This window comes from Diceros bicornis, chromosome 30 (assembly GCF_020826845.1).
Source record: "Diceros bicornis minor isolate mBicDic1 chromosome 30, mDicBic1.mat.cur, whole genome shotgun sequence".
Classification (NCBI taxonomy): Eukaryota; Metazoa; Chordata; class Mammalia; order Perissodactyla; family Rhinocerotidae; genus Diceros; species Diceros bicornis.
Window position 1 is genome coordinate 9,601,321 of NC_080769.1, and position 22,183 is coordinate 9,623,503.

Sequence of the window (22,183 nt, forward strand, 5' to 3'; positions counted from 1 at the left end):
TAATAGCTTTATATTGTTTTACTGTTTAGTGACAAAAATATGATAAGCTTTTTGCTGCCTGTTATGATGCTAGATGCTTCAGACATTTATTATGCTCATACCCAATGGTGTAGGTACTATCATAATCTTCTCTTTGTTTTTTGGAACAGCTTTATTCAGATATAATTCACATACCACACAATTCACCCATTTAAACCTATACAATTCAATGTTGTTTAGTATATGCACAGACTTCTGTAACATCAAATTTTAGAACTACTTCATCACTTCAAAGGCAGCATTTTGCTGCCATATCCCCCATTTACCTTCTCTCTTCATATCTAGGTGAACAGGATCTCCTTTCTCTCTCTAAGATTCACATTTTCTAGACACTCACATTTTCTAGACACTTCCTATAAATGAAATCATACAAACTTTTATCAATAGATTCTTTTCACTTAGAATGTTTTTTAAGTCTCATCTGTTTTGGAGCATATATGGGTCACATCATTTTGGCTTTGGAGTTTTTTCACAAGAATATGCTGCTTTATCAGCCAGCCACTGACCAACAAAAGCAGGGACCAGATCTGCTCCATTTTTCTTGAACAGGACTTACTGAGGATGCTGGCATTAGGAGTGCAAGCAGCAGAATGAGGCCAATCTGCAGGAGTGACCTCAAACACTACCCACAAGCTCTTAGACTGAGGCAACAATGACAAATTCTGGGAGGATCCATAGGTCTTATTTCAGGCAATTAGGATCTCATCTAAGGCCAGCCTATGACCTTTAAACTACACACAAAAGGTTAAGACAATTCTACTAGATCTTTGGTGTTGTTGCCAATAATTAAAGGGGGCAACAGACGGGCTAAATAACAATATACATACCCAACAGTGAACCACAACATGACATGCTCCTCCACATACAAACATGTAACACAAACATGCACAGAGCATTCTTGTTCAGGATTTACTGTTAAGCTTGATTTAGATTATCATACAGTGTCTTAAGACTCAAAAAAGTGTCATCAAGCACTTGCATGCCTGATGGCCATACCTGACATAACCAAGGCTGCTGAGCATCCAAACTATGTTGAATTTGTATCACTGAAGCTGAAATGAGGTAGTGCTGGTCTGTCTACATCTAAGGTCCACATTCAGGAACTGCCAGTGAGGGCATGAAGCACAGCAGGATCAGGTATAGTTGCTTGAGTTTTTCTATTTCTGCAGCCCATGGATAGAATGATAAAAACAGAAGCAGTTCATATCACCAGAAACAGGTGTTGCTTGACGCAGACAAATATGACTATTTCCCCAGGCTGTGGTGTTGGGTGTAGGGATGAAAGAGAAGATTTATTATTCTATCTTCTTGGACAGCTTGAGCTTAAAGATCTCCCTAGATGGTGAGGTTGTGGTGCACTCACAGAAGTGATGAAATCAGGGTGGCACACACTGTAGGCATAATCTCAGTTTTCCCCACTCATCCCATGCTTGACATTGACTTTTTATTCTAAAACGATCAGGTGTGAGAGAGACAAGATAAGCTTACAAAATTTACAGAGACATATTTTAACCTCTGCCATGGCCTGTGTGGCTCACTGTAAATGAGTTCAGCGAGCACTGTACACAGTTTAGCAGTCACTGTTTTCCCAAAGTAAGACCATGTCAATGTTACACGAGAATCCAGGTGGTTAGAAAAAGATTGTGAATCCTACAGACTCACTTTTGACGAGGTTTCAACCTGGAAGATGTAGCAAATAGACTGGCCTATCGGCAGAAAGAAAGACACAAAATACACAGAAATGGCCAGGGGCTAACCAAAAATGCATAAAACAGATTCACAGAACCACCCAGAATGCTATGCATCTCAGAACACCCCAAGATTCATACTCAGGGTGGCTTTACCCATATTTCCTATTTCAGTTTCTCATGACTGTGCATCACCCCATGTTTGTTAAGGATGACAAACAATCTAAGAGAAAGTGCTGATGACACTACATTTCTGACATTCATAAGGTTTTCTCCACAGCAAGATCACAAGTCAACATTACCAAACCAACAATTTTCCCACATATCTTACATCAGTTGGATTTCTCTCCACTACAAGGTCCCTCATATGTAAGAAATATACATTTAACTGAAGAAATAGGGAATGGCTTTCCATATTTCTTAATAGTATGAGTTCAAATTGAGTCCTTACATGCTGGGTTGTGATGAGATTCTGATGGCTTTCCAGCATTCCTTACATCTGTGGAGCATATCTGCAGTGTGGTCCTTTCACGTCTTCAAAGTGAATTGAGACTACTGAGGGCTTTACATTGCTTACGTCAATAAGATTTCTCTCCAGGTTGAGTTATTTCTTGATGCCAAAAGTGGGGAAATTGATGGCTTTCCCACATTCTTCACATTTCTAAGGTTTCACTCCAGTGTGAGTACGCTTGTGAATGACAAAGTATGAAGAACTGGTGAATCTTTTCCCACAAATATTACATTCAAAACGCTTCTCTCCAGTGTGAGTTCTAAAATGTTTACTAAGATGTGAGGAAGTAGTAAATGCTTTGCCACATGTGTCACATTTAAAAGGCTTCTCTCCAGTGTGAATTTTATTGTGGTCAATGAGGCCTGAGGATTGAGTGAAGGCTCTTCCACATTCCTTACATTTATAGGGTTTCTCTCCAGTATGAATACGCTTGTGAATGATGAAGTTTGAAGAAGTCGCATATGTTTTCCCACATATATTACACTCAAAAGGCTTCTCTCCAGTGTGAGTTCTAAAATGGGTAGTAAGATGTGAGGAAGTAGCAAAGGCTTTCCCACATGAGTCACATTTAAAATGCTTCTCTCTGGTGTGAATTTTAATATGGTAAATAAGGCCAGCGGAGTGAGTGAAGGCCTTCTCACAATGCTTACATTTATAAGGTTTCTCTCCAGTGTGAGTGCGCTTGTGAATAGTAATATATGAAGAACTGCTAAATGCTTTCCCACATACGTTACACTCAAAAGACTTCTGTCCAGTATGAGTTCTAAAATGTCTGTTACGATATGAGGAAAGAGCAAAGGCTTTCCCACATGTGTCACATTTAAAAGGCTTCTCTCCAGTATGAGTTTTTATATGTTCAGTAAGGCCCGAGGATTGAGTGAAGGCTTTCCCACATTCCTTACATTCATAGGGTTTCTCTCCAGTGTGGGTTCGCATATGAATGTTAAGGTGAACAGATCGTTTAAAGCCTTTTCCACACTTCATACATTCATAGGGTTTCTCCCCAGTATGAGTACGACTGTGAATGATTAAGGATGAAGAACTGCTAAATGTTTTCTGACATACATTACACACAAAAGGCTTCTCTCCAGTGTGAGTTCTAAAATGGTTAGTGCGTTTTGAAGAACTAGCAAAGGCTTTCCCACATGTGTCACATTTAAAAAGCTTCTCTCCAGTGTGAGTTTTTAGATGGGCAGTAAGGCCTGAGGATTGAATAAAGGCTTTCCCACATTCCTTACATTCATAGAGTTTCTTTCTAGTGTGGGTTCGCATGTGAATGTTAAGATGCACAGAACATTTAAAGCCTATTCCACATTCTTTACATTTGTACGGTTTCTCTCCAGTATGAGTACGCTTGTGAATGATAAAGTATAAAAAACTGCTAAATATTTTCCCACATATATTACACTCAAAAGACGCCTGTCTAGTATGAGTTCTAAAATGTCTGTTTCGATGTGAGGAAAGAGCAAAGGCTTTCCCACAAGTGTCACATTTAAAAGGCTTCTCTCCAGTATGAGTTTTTATATGGTGAATAAGGCCTGAGGATTGAGCGAAGGCTTTTCCACATTCCTTACATCCATAGGGTTTCTCTCCAGTGTGGGTTCGCAGGTGAACTTTAAGGTGCAAAGAACATTTAAAGCCTTTTCCACATTCCTTACATTTATAGGGTTTCTCTCCAGTGTGAGTACGCTTGTGAATGGTTAAGTACGAGGAAGTGGTAAATCTTTTCCCACATATATTACACTCAAAACGCTTCTCTCCAGTATGAAATTTTAAATGTTTAGTAAGATGTGAAGAAGTGGCAAAGACGTTCCCACATTTGTCACATTGAAAAGGCTTCTCTCCAGTGTGAGTTTTTATATGTTCAGTAAGGCGTAAGAATTGAGTGAAGGATTTCCCACATTCCTTACATTCACAAGGTTTTTGTCCAGTTTGATTCTGAATGTGAACGTTAAGATGAACAGAACGTTTAGAGCCTTTCTCAGATTTCTTACATTTGTAGGGTTGTATTCCAGCATAAGTCCGATTGTGAACATGAAGGTATGAGGAACTTTTAAACGATTTTCCACATACCTCACATAGAACAGCCTTCTTGCTAATGTGTGTCTTTATATGTTCAGTAAGTTCCAAAGACTTAATAAAGTCTTTCCCACATTCCTTACATTTAAAGGGTTTTCTTTCACTGTGAAATTTAACATGATCATTAAGGCATGCAGATTGTTTAAAGGATTTTCCGCATTCTTTACATTCGTAATGACTGTTACCAGTGTGAGTTTGTACATGCACATCAACATCTCTGGAGTGAATAAAAGATCTCCCACATTCCTTCCATTCATAGAGTTTTTCTTCATTTTGAGTTCTCATTTGGGCCTGAAGGTAAGACTGATTAACAAAGGCCTTCTCACTGTCACTGCATTTGAAGGCTTTTCCTTGTATGCTAGTTTTCCAGTACACTAAATCTGGAGTTGGGCTGATGGCTTTTCCCCACTGATTAAACTTGGAAAGTTTCTCTGCAGTAGACGTTTTCTTGTGCAGAGCAAGGAAGCATTTTTCATGCTGACTATCATCATGAGTTTTCGCTCCATTCTGAGTTCTCCTGTGTGTCTTAAGGCATGAATGTTCACTGAAGACTTTCCCACATTGCTCACAATCAAAGAGTTCCCACCGACTGTGGATTCTTTCCTGTTGATGAATGGAAGAATGATGATTCATAGGTTTCTCAGACTCATTAACTGATCCTACCCATCTCAAAACAGAAACATCATTATTATGATGATGATGATGATGATGATTTTTATCATTTCCATTACATTCATATGCTTCCTACTCTGTTGATTTCTTTCAGCTTGAATGAAAAAATCCTCACAATGATATGCCGTCTACTTTAATCTTAAAAGATTCCCAACAGTTTCATGGAATTGTATTAAAAACACAATATCTACTTATATAAGTTATAATAAGTCCTTGTGTGAATTCAGAAGCAAGTTTCAAGCTAGGTTTAAAATATTCCCAAATTCATTATATTCAGAGCATCTCTACAGAGCAATTGCTCTCTCTTGGGTGAATGCCATGCATCTCACATATCTATCACTCGTGCTCATGTTCTAGCTAATGAAAATCTCAATCTTTTCTGAACATGGAAAAGAAGAAATTTCTCCTTCAAACTTAATGATCTTACCATTTGTATCCTATTGGGTGTTTTTTCCCCCAAAATATCCTGCTGAATTGCTGAGTCTTTGCTTTTAAGTTGCATTTCCCATTCTAAAATAAAACAAAATAACAAATGTAGGAGTTGGCAGAAAGAAAGGTATATTGAAGGAGTTACAAACAATAAGGCTCCTTTGTGTTATTTTTAAATTAAACATACTAAAAAAAAGGCAAGACAGATTTGACAACTTTGGCTATGTCAGAAATTTGCAATGATAAGGATGTGTAGCCACAATACAGTAGTTGATTAAAACAAGTCTATGAAAATTAAATATGATCGGGAAAAGAGAATACTATGAGAGAAAGGAAATAGAAAATTTCTGGACAAAGCACATATACCAAAATGATACAGTTAGGAAAGAAACAGAACAAGTAATTTTGTGAGATCAAAGGAAATTATGAGTAAATGTAAAGAACATGTGAGAAGTTGAAAACATCCCAAAGCATCAGAAACCAATGACGCAGCCTTCTAGAGAAAGCACATCTTAAAAGTTTCCTCATTAAAAGTTTCCAAACATAGTGAAATTTTCATTGACCAGGGAAATTCTTCACACTCACTCACCTTGGAAGAATCCTCTCTCTACTGTCCTCAACTCCTCTTCTTCTAACCAAGAGATCAGATTGGGTTTGAAAAACTGATACCCTGTACACAGGGAAAGATATATTAACAGAAGAGTCCCTGCAAAAGACAACAAACTTTCCCATGAATCAGCTCCTATATTTCTAGTGAATGCAGTGAATTATTTCAAGAGATAAAAATGCAAACATCTCCTCTTTCTGTGCATAAGACGGATGGGTTATCTCTGGCCCCTGAAGCCCATGATCAGATATGTATATACACATTACAAAACATTAAGACATTTATTGAAATAGAAAATAAAGTAAGTGCAAAAACAGATGTTCATTCTCATGGAGAAACCACTACACCAGTGATTGTGAAACTTTGCTGTCAATCAGAATCATGTCAAGCGTTTTCCTTAAAACACAGATGTCTGGGCCCAATATCAGAGTTTCATTCACTATGTCAAAAGTGGAGTTGTGAAGGCACATTTCTAAGAGAGTGACAGGGATGGTCTTGGTCCTGGAAGCACATTTTTCAGAAACCACACTGGATTAAAACCCATTAGTATACAGACTAGTGTCTCACAGTTTCAATTGTCTGCAGATTTCACATCACCACTACAAGAATAGAGTAAATACATCACATGTATCTGCTCCATAAAAGGCTACAGGAACGACGGCAGCCTTACCTACTGCGGTCAGGTTCTTGTAGTTCTCCAGCATGACATCTCTGTATAGATTTTTCTGAGATGGGTCCAGTAGAGTCCACTCCTCTTGGGCGAAGCGCACAGCCACATCAGCGAAGGTAACTGAGTCCTAAACCATCACATACAAGGTGGCTTCAGTAAAGTAACATGTCCACCAGTGTTCACCAGGGAATGAAGATGGGAGACCGAATGGCAACAAAGGGTTTCAAGGTCTCTCACCATCTCCCCCAGGGTGCAATGCTCCTAAGTACTAGTCTCTCTATCTGCACTCACTCACTGCAGATGTCTTCTAGTTATGGCTTTAACGGAACCTCTAACGTGAACTTATCTCACCACAACTAGACTAAAAGCTCTTCTCTTATTTCCCTCTTGCAGCACAGTGCTAAGCAAATTGTAGACACTTGTAAAAGCTGAAGAATGAATAAATCCTTTGAGAAATGCACACTTTCATCCTCATTACCACGAAAGAGCAGGCAGCAAAACAAAAAAAAATACGAAGTCACCATCATGAGAGACAATATTAGCAGGCAATTATCAAAATACTGAGAATATTCACAGGAACCAACACGAGAGGCTCTACTTTGGGAAGGAAATCAACAGGTGCTCAGTCTTTGAGTGGTTTTATTTCTTTAGAAATTCTGGAGACAGATCTACCTAGGAGGAAATGTGTTTAACTGGTGGATGCAATGGCATTTAGTAGAATGATACACTTTCTAATTACCTGAGAATAATTTTTCAAACTGTCAGTCACCATCTTTTCTGCCTCTATCTCTTCCTCAGGAAGGCAGAAAGGGTCCTTAGAAAGAAGACCTAGGAGAAAAGAAAGCATGAGGCCCCAGAGATGACCATAATTCACCTGTCTGAAAGTCAGTCCATTCTAGTTTGAAATTCCCAAATATCCCTGCACTCTCAAGAAATCTCACCCAAATACACATGACTGCCATCAAATGCCAGAGGAGCCCTGTCTCACCAGGAGTTAGACAAGAGCATTGTGAACCATGCTGCCCATCAGGAAAAGCATAATCATTTCGTTTTACAGAGTAGGAAACTTAAGCCCTGAGGAATATGACTCATTATTCAAGGCAATAAAATTCATCAATGAGATTATGCAGCCACTCTCCCTAATGCATATATACCAGGAGCTGACTTAAGAGAACAGCATTCTCTGGCCCACTTAAGCTCCTCCTAGATAAACCAGCAGCATGACTGCTCCAGAGTCAAAGGACTCTATATTGTGCAGAGAGAACCTAAAAGCTACTAAAACAGTATGCCCTATACATTAGTATCAGTAACATCAATTGTTATTTACTGAAGCCCATCTGTACCAGATGTCTCACTAGGAGCTTATAGCTCACCTACACATTTGGAACAAGTTGTGTATCTGCATCTACTCTTTCAACTCTAAATTCTGTGTGATCAAAACACGTATCAAGTGTATCTAATAAAAACAACGTCCAGTGAATTTAGAACACTTCAACTATAGATAATAATATAAAATATCTCAATTTCTTTGTATTGCTTACCTGCTTAACTAAATATTTTCATTATATACATGATCTACACATTCTACCTGATGGCAACGCTTGAGACTGCTCCTGGGCATATAAAGGGAAGAAACACTCTTGAGCTTCCCCTGATGAATGTTGGAGAAGTCTGAAGCTCTGAATCTCCTGTTAAGTTCTTAATGCTGTCTTATTTATTCTTTCAGCAAATAATGAAGAACTTATGTCCCTGTTCTAAGCACTCAGTTGAGAGCAGTAACATATACCAAAAATGGAAGAAAAGGGAAATAATCACGAGGTCTTCCACATCTGACCCTAAAAGATCAGAAAAAAGATGTCAAAGTTTTTACAAAAGAACTCAGAATACATTGAAGTACTAGGAAGTTGCCACAGATCTTGGTTGGAAACACTCAAATCAAGTCTGCACTCTACCCTGGCCTTGGGGAGGGAGCAAAGCCATAAAGCCATATCATCCTTTCCCCAACATTTGTCTATTTTATGAGTCTTTTCAGATGACCACCTTTTAATTTTACTTCTCCATCCCATTTTCCACCCAACTGCTTTTTTGTGTGTGTGTGTGAGGAAGATCAGCCCTGAGCTAACATCCGTGCTAATCCTTCTCTTTTTGCTGAGGTAGACCGGCTCTGAGCTAACATCTATTGCCAATCCTCCTCCTTTTTTTCCCCAAAACCCTGGTGAATAGTCCTAAGTCATAGTTGCACATTCTTCTAGTTGCTGTATGTGGGACGTGGCCTCAGCATGGCCAGAGAAGTGGTGTGTTGGTGTGCGCCCAGGATCCGAACCCGGGCCACCAGTAACCACTAAGCCACTGGGCCGGCCCCCAATTGCTTTTTATATTTATTCATTTCTTCCATAGGCCTCCTTCATGTTTCTTAAATTGTCTTTTAACATTCTTTATTTGAAGGTCAACTTCTTTTCATTAAAAACCAATAACCTTTGGAGTGAATTGAGCATCACAGTGATTGAGTTGTTCCCTGTGTCTCTCCCCTCCACATTACAATGAGTATGACATCCGGAGAGCAACCAAGGACTCACTGCACAGCCCATCAGAATGCCTGAGACATTCATACATCTATACACCTGAAGATGGGTTGAATGGACTTCCAGGACATGATGGAACCAGGGGAGCAAGGGCAGCAACTCCTGAGACCAGACGTTCCAAGAACTGCGGCTGCACCTGCCACCAGCGGCTCCCAGAAATGAGGTAACGCACATGAATGGAAGCCCAAGGAATCCAGGTAGTCTGTGCTACTGGAGGCACCAGGAATCCCTGCAGGCCTGTGACCAGATGCTCCAGGAACTGTAATGATATCTGTAACCCAGCCCCCTCCCCCACACTGACGGCAGTGCCTCTGACACTGGCCCTGCCAACAGTGGGTGCTGCATACAACACCCTGGGTCCCTGGTAGTGGTGGTGGTACCAGTGACCTGAAGTTGCAGGAACCATGCAGGTGCCGGAGACCAGAAGTTAAGAAGCCTCAGCAGCTCTTGTTATCCAGGTACTCCTCCCCTTGTGGTAGTGGTAGTGTCTATGAACCTGGGCAACATGGCAGCAGCGATGACACTCACAAACCCAGCATCCCCAGGTAACCCAAGGAGCAGCAGTACACGGGGCACACGTGTCAGCAGCACCTGAGGCCGTCGAGAGATCATGGAGAGCCAGACAACAGCGACAATGGGGCCAACAACCCCGATCCTCCCAAGCTGCAGAGACACCTGCAATTTTTGCTCCCCCAACCATAGTAGCAGTGCCTGCAGACCCAACAAACCAGACATGGTGCAGGTGCCCATGACCCCAGCTCTGGCTCCTCTCTCCCCATGCCGCCCTGCTGCAGTGGGGCAACCTGTAACCCAGGCAACCTAAGAAGCAGCAGAGGTGGTCGTAGCTCGTGACCCTGAGGGTGACATCCACCACTGCACTGACATCATAGGCAGCAAGATACCACCAATCTTGGAGACACAAACAGCACAACAAGGGCACTGATGATTCCTCTGGCAGAGACAATGGATGGTGGAAAGCACGGGCTCTCAAATACAACCATAAGCAGATCACAATCAAAATAAACAAATCCTTACACAAATGACAAAAGTGTTTCACACCTCAAATTCACTGGCAGAGAAACAACTAATCAAGCACCACGAAAAACTACAATAGCACAAAGAAAATACTATTTCTCCAGAAATCAAACTTGAAGTCATGGAAGACTACGATCTAACTGACAGAGAATGCAACATAGCTGTCATGAAGAAACACAAAGGGTTACAGGAAAATCAGAAAGACAGTTCACTGAGCTCAGGAATAAAATAAACAGGACTACTTCACCAAGGAGATGGAAACTCTTAAAAATACCCACAAAACAAAACTAAACAAATTCTGGAGCCAGAGAGCACAATAAATGAAATTAAGAATAAAGTAGAAAGTATTGGAAATAGAGCAGACCACATGGGAGAGAGAATTAGCAAGCTCAAAGGTGGAAATCTAAAAATTATTCAGGTGGAAAAGGAGAGAGAACTAAGGTTTTTAAAAGATGCAGCAATTCTATGAAAAATATCCGATTCTGTTAGGAAAACCAACGTAAGGATAATGGGTATCCCAAAAGGAGAAGAGAGGAAGAAAGGAGCAGAGAGCTTATTTAAAGAAATAACAGCTGAAAATTTCTGAAACCTGAGAAAGAAACAGGATATAAAAAGACATGAAGCTAATAGAACACTTAATTATCTAAACACAAAAAGACCTTCTCCAAGGCACATTCCAGTAAAACTATACCAAGTCAATGACAAAGAAAAAATATTAAAGGCAGCCTGAGAGAAGCAAATAACTTTCAAAGGAAGCCCCATTAGGCTATCAATGGATTCCTCAGCAGAAAAAGTACAGGCTAGGAGAGAGTGAAATGATATATTCAAAACATTCAAAGATAAACACTATCAGCCAAGAATAGTCTATCCAGCAAAGTTATCCTTCACATAAGAAGCAGAAACAAAGGCAATCCCAGCCAAAAGGTGAGGGAGTTCATTGCCACTAGATCTGCCTTACAAGAAATGTTGAAAGGAGCCCTCCTACCTGAAACAAAAAAGCAAAAGTATGCAAGATTTGAGCAAGGTGATAAATAAGCAGAATCAGGAAATTGCAACTTGGTATCAGAATATGTTAGATATTGTTAAACAACATATGTGTTAAACAATAAAAACATAAAGACTAAAAAAAAGAGAAAGTATTAAAAATAACTATAAACACTTCAATTCGGTCACAAACTCACAATACAAACAGGGATAACTTGTGACAACAAAAACATAGAAGGAGAAGAGAAAAAGGATGGAATCTAGACAGGCAAATGGAGATAACATGCTATCAGCAGAAAAACGACTATTTCATCTACCAGATCTTTTATACAAACCTCATGGTAACCACAAAACAAAAATTCAGAGCCAAGTCACAAGACATAAAAAAAAGAGGAAACTGAGAAACACATCACAGAAAACCACCAAACTGAAATGGTAGACAGAAACAATGGAAATATAGAAAATTCAGAAAACAAAAGATAAAATGGCAGCATTAAGCCCTCATGTATCAATAATCTAAATGTATTTACCAATCAAAAGACACACAGTGGCTGAACAGATTAAAAAACAAGACTCAACAATATGCTGCCTCCAGGAGACCCATTCCACCTCTCAAGACAAACATAGGCTTAGAGTGAAGGGATGGAACATGATACTCCAGCAAATGACAACTAAAAGAAAACAGGGGTAGCCATACTTATATCAGACAAAACAAACTTCAAGCCAAAAAAGATAACAGGAGACAAAGATGGACATTATATAATGATAAAGGGAATATTCCACCAAAAAGACATAACTTTTATCAATGTATATGCGTCTAACATAGGGGTACGAAGGTACATAAAGCAACCGTTAACAGACCTACAGGAAGAAAACGACAGCAACACAATAACAGTAGGAGACTATAATACCCTACTAACATCAACAGATAGATCGTCCAGAGAGTTCACAAGGAAACCCTGGCCTTAAATGAAACAAAAGATCAGATGCACCTGATAGATACATATAGAACATTCCATCCAAAAGCAGAATACACATTCTTCTCAAGTACACATGGAACATTCTCAAAGATAGACCATATGTTGGGAAACAAAACAAGTCTGAATAAATTTAAGAAGACTGAAATCATATCAAGCATCTTTTCCAACCACAGTGGTACGAAACTAGAAATCAACTACAAGAAGAAAGCTGGAAAAGTCACAAATATGTGGAGACTAAACAACATGCTACTGAACAACTATTGGATCAATGAGGAAATGAAAGGAGTAATCAAAAAATACTTGGAGACGAAAAAAAATGAAAACACAATATAGCAAAAGCAATACTAAGAGGGAAGTTTACAGCAATACAGACCTACTTCAAGTAACATGACAACTCTCAAATAAACTAACACTACATCAAAGAACAGAAAAAAGAACAAAAGAAAGCCCAAAGTCAGTAGAAGGAAAGAAATAATAAAAATCAGCCCAGAAAAGAATGAAAAAGAGACTTAAAAGACAACATAAAAGATTAGCAAAACGAACAGCTGGTTCTTTAAAAATATTACAAAAATCAACAAACCCTTGGGTAGACTCACTATGAAAAAAAGGCTCAAATAAATAAAATCACAAATAAAAGCAAAGAAATTACAACAGATACCAGAAAAACACAATGATTATAAGACAATACTATGAAAAGCTATATGCCAACAAATGGGATATTCTAGAAGAAACAGATAAATTCTTAGAATCATACAGCCTCCCAAAACTGAACTAAGAAGAAACAGAGAATCTGAATAGACTATCACAAGCAAAGAGATTGAAACAGTAATCAAAAACCTCCCCCAAAACAAAAAGTCCAGGACCAGATGGCTTCTGCAGTGAATTATACCAAATAGTCAAAGAAGATTTAATACCTATCCTTCTCAAAGTCTTTCAAAAAACTGAAGAAGATGGAATGCTTCCTAACTCATTTTACGAGGCCAACATTACTCTGATCCTAAAACCCAACAAGGACAACACAAAAAGGAAAATTACAGACCAATATCACTAAAGAACATAAATGCAAAAATTTCCAACAAAATATTAGCAAATTTAATACAACAATACATTAAAAGGATCACACACCACAATCAAGTGGGATTTACACCAGGGACAGAGATATGGTTCGACACCCACAAATCAATGCGATACACCACATTAACAAAAAGAAGAATAAAAACCACATGATCATCTCAATAGATGCAGAGAGAGCATGTGACAAGATTCAACCTCTGTTTATGATAAAAAGTCTCAATAAAATGGATATAGAAGAAAAGTATCTCAACACAATACAGGCCATATAGGACAAACCCACAGCTATCATCATACTTAATGGTGAAAAACAAAGCTATTCCTCTAAGAAGAGGAAATGAGAAGGATGCCCACTCTCACCACTCTCATTCGATCTACGATTGAAAGTCCTAGCCAGAGAAATTAGGCAAGAAAAAGAAGGGATCCAAATTGGAAATGGAAAAGTAAAACTGTCAGTATTTGCAGATGACATGATTCTATTACATACAAAGCCCTAAAGAATCCACTGAAACTATTAGAAACAATGAAAGAACACAGTAATGTTATAGGATACAAAATCAACATACGAAAATCAGTTGCATTTATATACACTAAGAACCACCTAGACGAAAGAGAAATTAAGAATAGAATCCCAACAAAAAGAATACCTAGTTGAATAAATTTAACCAAGGACGTGAAACACCTGTACACTGAAAACTGTAAGATGCTGTCTAAAGAAATTGAAGATGACATAAAAAAATGGAAAGACATCCCACGCTCATGGATTGGAAAAATTAACATAGTTAAAATGTCCATATTACCTAAAACAATCTACAGATTCAATGCAATCCCAATCAGAATCTCAGTGACATTCTTCACAGAAATGGAACAAAATCCTAACATTTATAAGGAACAACAAAAGACAAAGAACAGCCAAAGTAATCCTGTGAAAAAAGAAAAGCTGGAGGTATCACACTTCCTGACTTCAAAATATAGTACAAAGCTATAGTAATCAAAACAGGATGGTGTTGGCAGAAAAACCGACATACAGATCAACAGAACAGAAAAGACAGCCCAAAAATAAACCCACACATCTATGGACAGCTAATTTTTGACAAAGGAGCCAAGAACATACAATGGACAAAGGAAAGTCTCTTCAGTAAATGGTGCTGGGAAAATGGGACAGCATGTGCCAAAGAATGAAAGTAGACCCTTATCTTTCACCATACACAAAAATTTACTCAAAATGGATTCAAGACTTGAATGTAAGACCTGAAAGCATAAAACTGCTAGAAGAAAACATAGACAGTACCCTCTCGGACACCAGTCTTAGCAGTATCATTTTGAAAACCATGTCTACTCAGGAAAGGAAACAAAAGAAAAAATAACCCAATGGGACTACATCAGACTAAAAAGCTTCTGTACAGCAAAAGAAACCATGAACAAAAGGAAAAGACAACCCACCAACTTCGAAAAAATATTTGCAAATCATATATCCAACAAGCGGTTACTTTTTAAAATATACAAAGAACTCATACAAGTCAACAACAACAAAAAATGAACAACCCCATCAAAAAATGGGCAGAGGGGGCCAGCCCTATAGCATAGTGGTTAAGTTTGGCATGCTCCACTTCAGCGGCCTGGATTCACAGGTTTGGATCCTGGGCACGGACCTACACCACTGGTCAGCCATGCTGTGGCAGTGAACCACATACAAAATAGAGAAAGACTGGCACAGATGTTAGCTCAGGGGCGAATCTTCCTCAGGGGGAAGAACAAAAAAAGAAAGGCAGAGGATACGAACAGACAGTTTTCCAAAGAAAATATATAGATGGCCTACAGGCACATGGAAAGATGCTCAACATCACTAACCATAAAGGAAATGCAAATCAAAACTACAATGAGCTATTACCTCATGCCCCTCAGAATGGGTACAATTAGCAAGACAAGAAATAACAAGTGGTGGAGAGGACGTGGAGAAAATGGAACCCTCATGCTGCTGGTGGGATTGCAAACTGGTGCAGCCACTATGGAAAACAGTACGGAGATTTATCAAAAAATGACAAACAGAAATACCATATGATCCAGTTATTCCACTACTGGGTATTTGTCCAAAGAACATGAAATCACTAATTCAAAAACATATATGCACCCCCATGTGCCCCGCAGCATCATTCACAATAGCCCTGACTTGGAAGCAACCCAAGTGCCCATCAACAGATGACTAGATAAAGAAGAAGTGGTATACATATACAATGGAATACTACTCAGCCATAAAAAAGATGATATCTTGCCATTTACCACCAGGTAGATGAATCTTAGGGGATTATGCTAAATAAAGTAAATCAGGCAGAGAAAGACAATTATCATATGACTTCATTTCTATGTGGAAGATAAACAAACATATACACAGGGAGAACAGACTGGTGGTTACTAAAGGGAAAGCAGGTACAGGGAAGGTGAAAGGAGTAAAGTGGCACATGTGTGTGGTGAAAAATGGCAACTAGACTTTTGGTGGTGAACCCAATTCAGTCTATACAATAGTTGAAGCATAATAACGTACACCTGAAATTTATATGTTATAAACCAACATGACCTCAATTAAAAGAAATAATAACCTTTAATAAATCAAACACAGACCAACAGGCCAAATGCTGACCTATGGAATGGTATTTGAATGATGACAACCCCTGAAAGTTCCACAGTTCATTATCTATGAACCAGTATCACCCTCACAACCCCACAGTCCTTATTCTACAGTTCAGAAGACTAAAACTCAGAAACACGTGGTCACTAAAAATGTGTGTCTAGACTCACAGTATAACTGTCCTTACTACCAGGGGTTTCAAACAGAGGGTCCCTGGGCTCAGTAGGCCTATGAATATGTTCAGTCAGTTGATACCTGTATAGAATGTTTTACTTTTTTTTTTTTTTTTTTTTTTTTTTTTTGTGAGGAGATCAGCCCTGTGCTAACATCCGCCAATCGTCCTCTTTTTTTGCTGAGGAAGACGGCCCTGGGCTAACATCCGTGCCCATCTTCCTCCACTTTATATGGGACGCCGCCACAGCATGGCTTGCCAAGCAGTGCGTCGGTGCGCGCCCGGGATCCGAACCAGCGAACCCCGGGCCGCCGCAGCGGAGCGCGCGCACTTAACCGCTTGCGCCACCGGGCCGGCCCTACTTTTTTTTTTTATTTTGTAATTGGAATATAATTAATGTACAATTAAATACACACACTTCAAGCATTTAGTGGATAACTTATGACAATCTCATATACTCGTGTAATTACCAGCTGAAACAAGATACACAACATAATTATTTCCCTACAACACCTTCCTCCTCCTTTGAGTCCATTCCTTCCTCCTCGCTCCCAGACGAGCAGTTTCTGAGTTCCACCAGTTACAAGATACACTATTCTGTATACGTACATTAGGGAGTTCACACAGCATTTCCACAGTATATCCTAATCCATTTTTCCTCTATAATTTAGTTTAACAATGTGGGTAAAACATATTAAAATCTGCCACTGGAACTGTAGACTTGTCTGTTTCTTCTTCTTCTATCTCAAGCAAAGTTTTATATACTTGCAACAATATGATTGAATGGATAAGCATCTAAGAATTTATATTTTTGGAGAAACAGAATCTTTTATCATAATGACCTCTGTAGCTGTACTAAGGCTTTGTGACACTGTTGTCTGACATCAGGATGAGCTTGTTTTGGAGAGGTTTTCTTGTATAACTGGGTAGCATTGTGTCTGTTTTGGATGCCCATGTTCGCCAGTACAATGAGTGGCACAGAGCCTGGCTCACTGAAGGCACCCAGAGATTGGTGATCAACAGACAACACAGATCCTTCACACCACTCTTCAAGTATTCCTAGATTATAGCTAAATAACTGTTCTTATCACAATATATCTCAGTTTTCAGAAATATATATAATGGCTCCAAGAAGGTAAGGGTGAGAGGAACACGGTCTTCTGAGCATTCATGTACCAGCTTTGGCTTCTCTGCACACCGATTAGTTGTTTCCCAGGACCTCCTTAAATGGATACTCTAGGTCTTGCACTGATAGTAGCACCCAATTCCCTCTCTGCATCTACTCACCAGTCATGACTTGTCTGCATCCAGAGGATTGCTTACAGCCTGCCCACCGACTGCTGACTATCTCTAGTTCTGGCACATACCAAACTTCTTCATCATCCAATGGGCTGCCATGATATCTTCTCCAACAAGGTCTGAAGTCCAGCCTTGGGGAGAGGGCCTCTCTACAAATCTGGCTTTCCTTAGGGACTCTCCATCAACTCTAGGATACCTGTTACAATTCTCCTTACATCTACATATTACACTTCTCTTGTTTAAAGTGTGATTTTTGTCTCCTGACCGCATGCAGACTCATACACGATTGAGACGAACAGTGATCCCTGGAGACAAATAAGTAAAGAGAAGATTTAGTCAAGCCATTGGACTTGAGCAACAAGCCGAGCTCCTTGCTAATAGGAAGACATTCAAAGAATCACAGTATCTGCACATCCTCACCAATTTTATCTTCAGCATCCACATCAATTGTTTCACTATGGCACAGCTAGCTCATTGGGACACCCAAGTGGCAAACAGAGAGGTTAATGTGGGTATTACTAAGCCACACAGAGTCTTCAGTGCTTTCTGGCAACCTGCATTGTCAGCGGAGTCTTCTGGTCATTTACTTGTGGAGTGATTCCAGCTCCCTAAAAGAGGCAGGGTCTATAAAAAGTCAAACACAACTGGTTACTCTGGATGTTCAGTCAGGGAATCAAAGACCTAATCTGGGCAGGGGGAGGAATCTCGAAGTGGACTGCAAAACCACAATATGTTTATTAAGATAAAGATTTGCTAAGACTGACAGTAACACAAGTGAATTACTGATTCTGATTAATTTCTTAAAGGAATTTGTTATTCATAAAATTAGAACACATTCATACTTTCTCCTATTTTCCCTTGATTCACATCATTTGAACAGATATCACTTGTTTTTCCTGTCAGGTACACATTGAAGATTAGAACGCTCCCTCAGCATTTTCCCCAACCAAATAAAAGGTCTCTACTGTCAAATCTGGGCATAACTCTTGATGCTCTCCCCTCTCTCCTAGAAATGTAATCAACCATTTGTAGAACACTCTCCCCATCTCCTACTCCTGTCCCTTCCAACACGGCTAACTCCTATGCCTGTCTTTTTAGGACTTAAATATTTATCAACTCTCTTAACTTCACCCACTCCCATACAAAGGGAAAAAATAATACCGTCCTCTACTTTATCTCTAGAACCCTGATCAATTTGTAATGATACATTTATTTTCTTGGATAGATGTTTGCCTCCTCCAATAGTTTACAAGTGTCCTAAGAACAGCCTTGGGTTCAATTTTTCACTAAGCACTAATCAAGCATTCAAACATTCATTAAGTGGGGGTATGTCCTCTAGTAAATGAACAGATGAAGGAAATGCCTGGATTCTTTCACTTTTACCTTCTACAAAACTCTAAAGTCATTTCTTTCATTTTCTTTTCCATAACAATCATCCACATCTAGGCTCCATGATCATTTTTAAAACCTGAATATTCATCATAAGATTCTATCTTGACTCCACACCCTTACTCTCATGTTTCCTTAAGGCCATTCCCAAAGCAGGAGTTAGTGGGTTCTATTTAAGTTGTAATGGATTGAAATCACTCTCCTGCTATAAAACATTTCAGAAGCTTCCACGCCTCAGAATATCATCCAGAGCACCTCACTCCCCTGGTCCTGTCTCTGCTCTCCACTCTATCTCCTACCACTCTGTCTGTCCTGCTTCTGCCAACCCTCTTTCTTGAGTTTAAGAAATACACTAAGGTCTCAACTATGCTGGATTTTGCTCAAGCTCCTTTACCTGAAATTTCCTCATCCCCTCTACAAATCCTCACAATAGTTCAATGACTTGACTAGGTCAATCCTACTCAGGCTTTGCTTCACAACTTAAATATCAATCCCTCACAATACGTATTACCACCACATATTAAGCTATTCTGATGTCCGTATCACAAACTCGCCAGTATTCATCAAATATCTGTACTCCCAAATAGACTGGAAGTCCCATGGTGGCAGTACTCTGCTTTCACGGCCTTTGTTTCCTTGTCCCTGGCACAGTTCCTAGCGCACAAAAGAATTCAGTGACCATTTGTGGATTCTCAATTGCCATTCCCCCAAAAAATGTTACAGTACAGTATGCACAAATAAAAGGAAAAAAAAATAGAATTAAAGCATAAAAATCAAATTAAGACACATAAAATGTCTGCACACAATATAGTATAAACCAAAACACTGTACATTTGAAAAAGTATTTCTGTATTTTTACTCAGAATGACACTGGACAGGATATTCTTTTTGAAAACAAGTGTTTGAAGTTAAAACTAAAATTTGTTCCTTATGTTTCTCCACAATTCTTAGGCATGCTTTTAAAAAGTTGATTCAGAAACTAGAAATGGCACAAAAGCCGTAGAAGGAAATTTATAATATCCAGCAAAAGTAAATGTGTATATTTACCCTTTGACCTACAAATCCAATCTGAGCAGCTTACCCTGAAAATACACCCCCACAAATGTGAGACAACACACACAGAAGTTTATTCACTGCAGGTGATTAGCAGATGCTGAGATAATTGTTGGAAAAGTTGGTGGGGAACAAGATATTCTGAGAATCAAAATATCACCCCACATATGACTTTTTTATTGACAAGGAAAAGTCTACCTAAACAGAGCGCTCTGCTAATCCCTACCTAAACAAGTAATGAAAGTGGACATCACTATCTGAGGGATGGCATACATTTCTGTCTTCCCTGTGGAATGCAACCTGATGGACTCACCACCTACAAAATATTTTGAAAAGATCTTTTGAAGCCTCTACACCAGGAGTTGGCACACTTTGGTCACAGGCCTGTTTGTGTAAATAAAGCTTTGTTGGAACACAGCTATGCCCATTTGTTTACTTAGGTCTATGGCTGCTTGTGCACCACAAAGGTAGAGCTGAGCAATTTTCACATTTTATGGCCTTCAAACCATCAAGTACTTAGTATCTGGACCTTTTCAGACAAAAAGTTTGCCAGCCTCTGATCTGGACCTGTCTACTACCAGTTGACTGAAAATACAAAAGATGGAAAAAACATTTAAACACACCATCAAAATAAAATCATAAATATCAAAATGTGTGACTTTGTAAAATAACATGTGTGATTCTTCGAAAAGTCAATATACTTGACAAACATGACTGACCTGGGTTAAAGATTAAATGAGGTAAACAATGACATAAATAAACTTTGATTGAATCCTAAATAGAAAAACACATTTTGGAACAATGTGGAGAACTTTATTTTTCACATAGAGAGGACATTTAATGACATTATCTTTTTTAATCTTCTTGGGTGAAATAATAGTTTTGTGGTTTAGTAGGACAATGTCCTTATCTTTGGGAGATGGATTACCAACTATTCAAAGGTCAAGTATCATGTTTGCAATTTATTTTCAACTAACTTTCAACCAACCAACATAAAACGTATTTATCTATAGACAGCACAAACCTGCAGAATGCTAAATATTCGTAAGTCTACTGCCATGAACACTCATTGCACTGGAAGCTCAAATATTCTGTAGGTTTAAGATTTTACAAAAGAAAAACATGTCAGAAAAAACACACTTAGTCCCAATATCCTGTAACGGTAAACTGAATTATTCTAGAACTGATGTCATAAAGCCTCCATCTTTTTCTCCTGGAGGCCCCTGTTTAAAAGCTCTGTGGGGATCTACGGGCCTAGAAGTTCAGATGAAGAGACAGCTGAGTATCTTTCTTTTCTTTAGATGCAAGACTACTGCTCAACATATGCTTATAATTATACACACAAATATGCTCACTCTTGACAACTAAGAAACTACCTTATCGTTTTACCTTTATGTAATGTTAAAAAAAAAAAAAAAAAGCGCGCAAAGACAAGGCCAAATTCTCAAAAGCCACATTCGTTTGCACAAGAAAAGCAGAAGAGGTCCCTGAGCCAACTTTCCCCCGGACTCACGGGAACACGACGGGGTCGCCAGGTCCGTGAGAACCGGAGCGCGCGGGGCCTCAGCAACGGGACTCGAGCAGCGGAAATTCTTCTCCTTCTGGAGAAAAGTCCCGAGGTTACTTCGGAGGCTTCTGAACAGCGGAGCCCAGGGGATGAAAACCCCCCGCACACGCGCCCTTCCCGCCCCGGCTCCGCGCGGGGACAGCGGCCGGGCGGACGCGAGCTGAGGGGCCCGGCCTCTCTAAGGAGGCCCCTCGGGGTCCCGGTCACACCTGTCCTTTACCGCCCTCCTGCCTCCCAGGGCGCTCCCTGCACGCGGGCCTCACCGCAACAAGACCAAAATCAATCACCCCAAGACACGCGGAGTCACGGGCCAAAAAAGACGGCGCGAACTAGTGACGCCACTTCCGCCTCCTTCCTCCGGAAGTAAAGGGCGGGGCTCCAGGGCTCGGGCTGCCAATCACGGCCGACCATTTCAGGCGGAGGAATTGCAGGTCTCCTGGCGTGGTGCAGATGGGCTCTTGGAGTCGGCTCCGTGAGGGGCGGGGTCAGGAAACAGGCCGAGCCGAGGAGATTGAGCTTGGAAGCAGGTCAGTGGAAGGGTTCATACCCCGGGGCGGGGTCGGGGTCGGGACGAGGCCCAAAGCAGGGTTTAGCCGTTGACTGGGAGAGGCTGGGGATGGGGACTGAAGCTGCTGGGGTCTCATCAAAACTTTTTCTGCCAGCTTCTGCAGGTTCCTGGAGCCCTTATAATCATTCTCCCATAATAATATGCCTGCCAGTCCATGAGATG

At 39.9% G+C, this 22,183-nt stretch overlaps 1 long non-coding RNA gene and 1 pseudogene across 1 annotated transcript in view; one reads left to right on the forward strand and one right to left on the reverse strand.

Moving 5' to 3' along the window:
* Positions 1-22,183, forward strand: part of LOC131394435 (uncharacterized) — a 124,501-nt gene that overhangs the window by 33,737 nt on the left and 68,581 nt on the right. The gene's annotated exons all lie outside the window — the stretch shown is intronic.
* LOC131394411 (zinc finger protein 26-like) lies at positions 1,473-21,469 on the reverse strand (annotated as a pseudogene).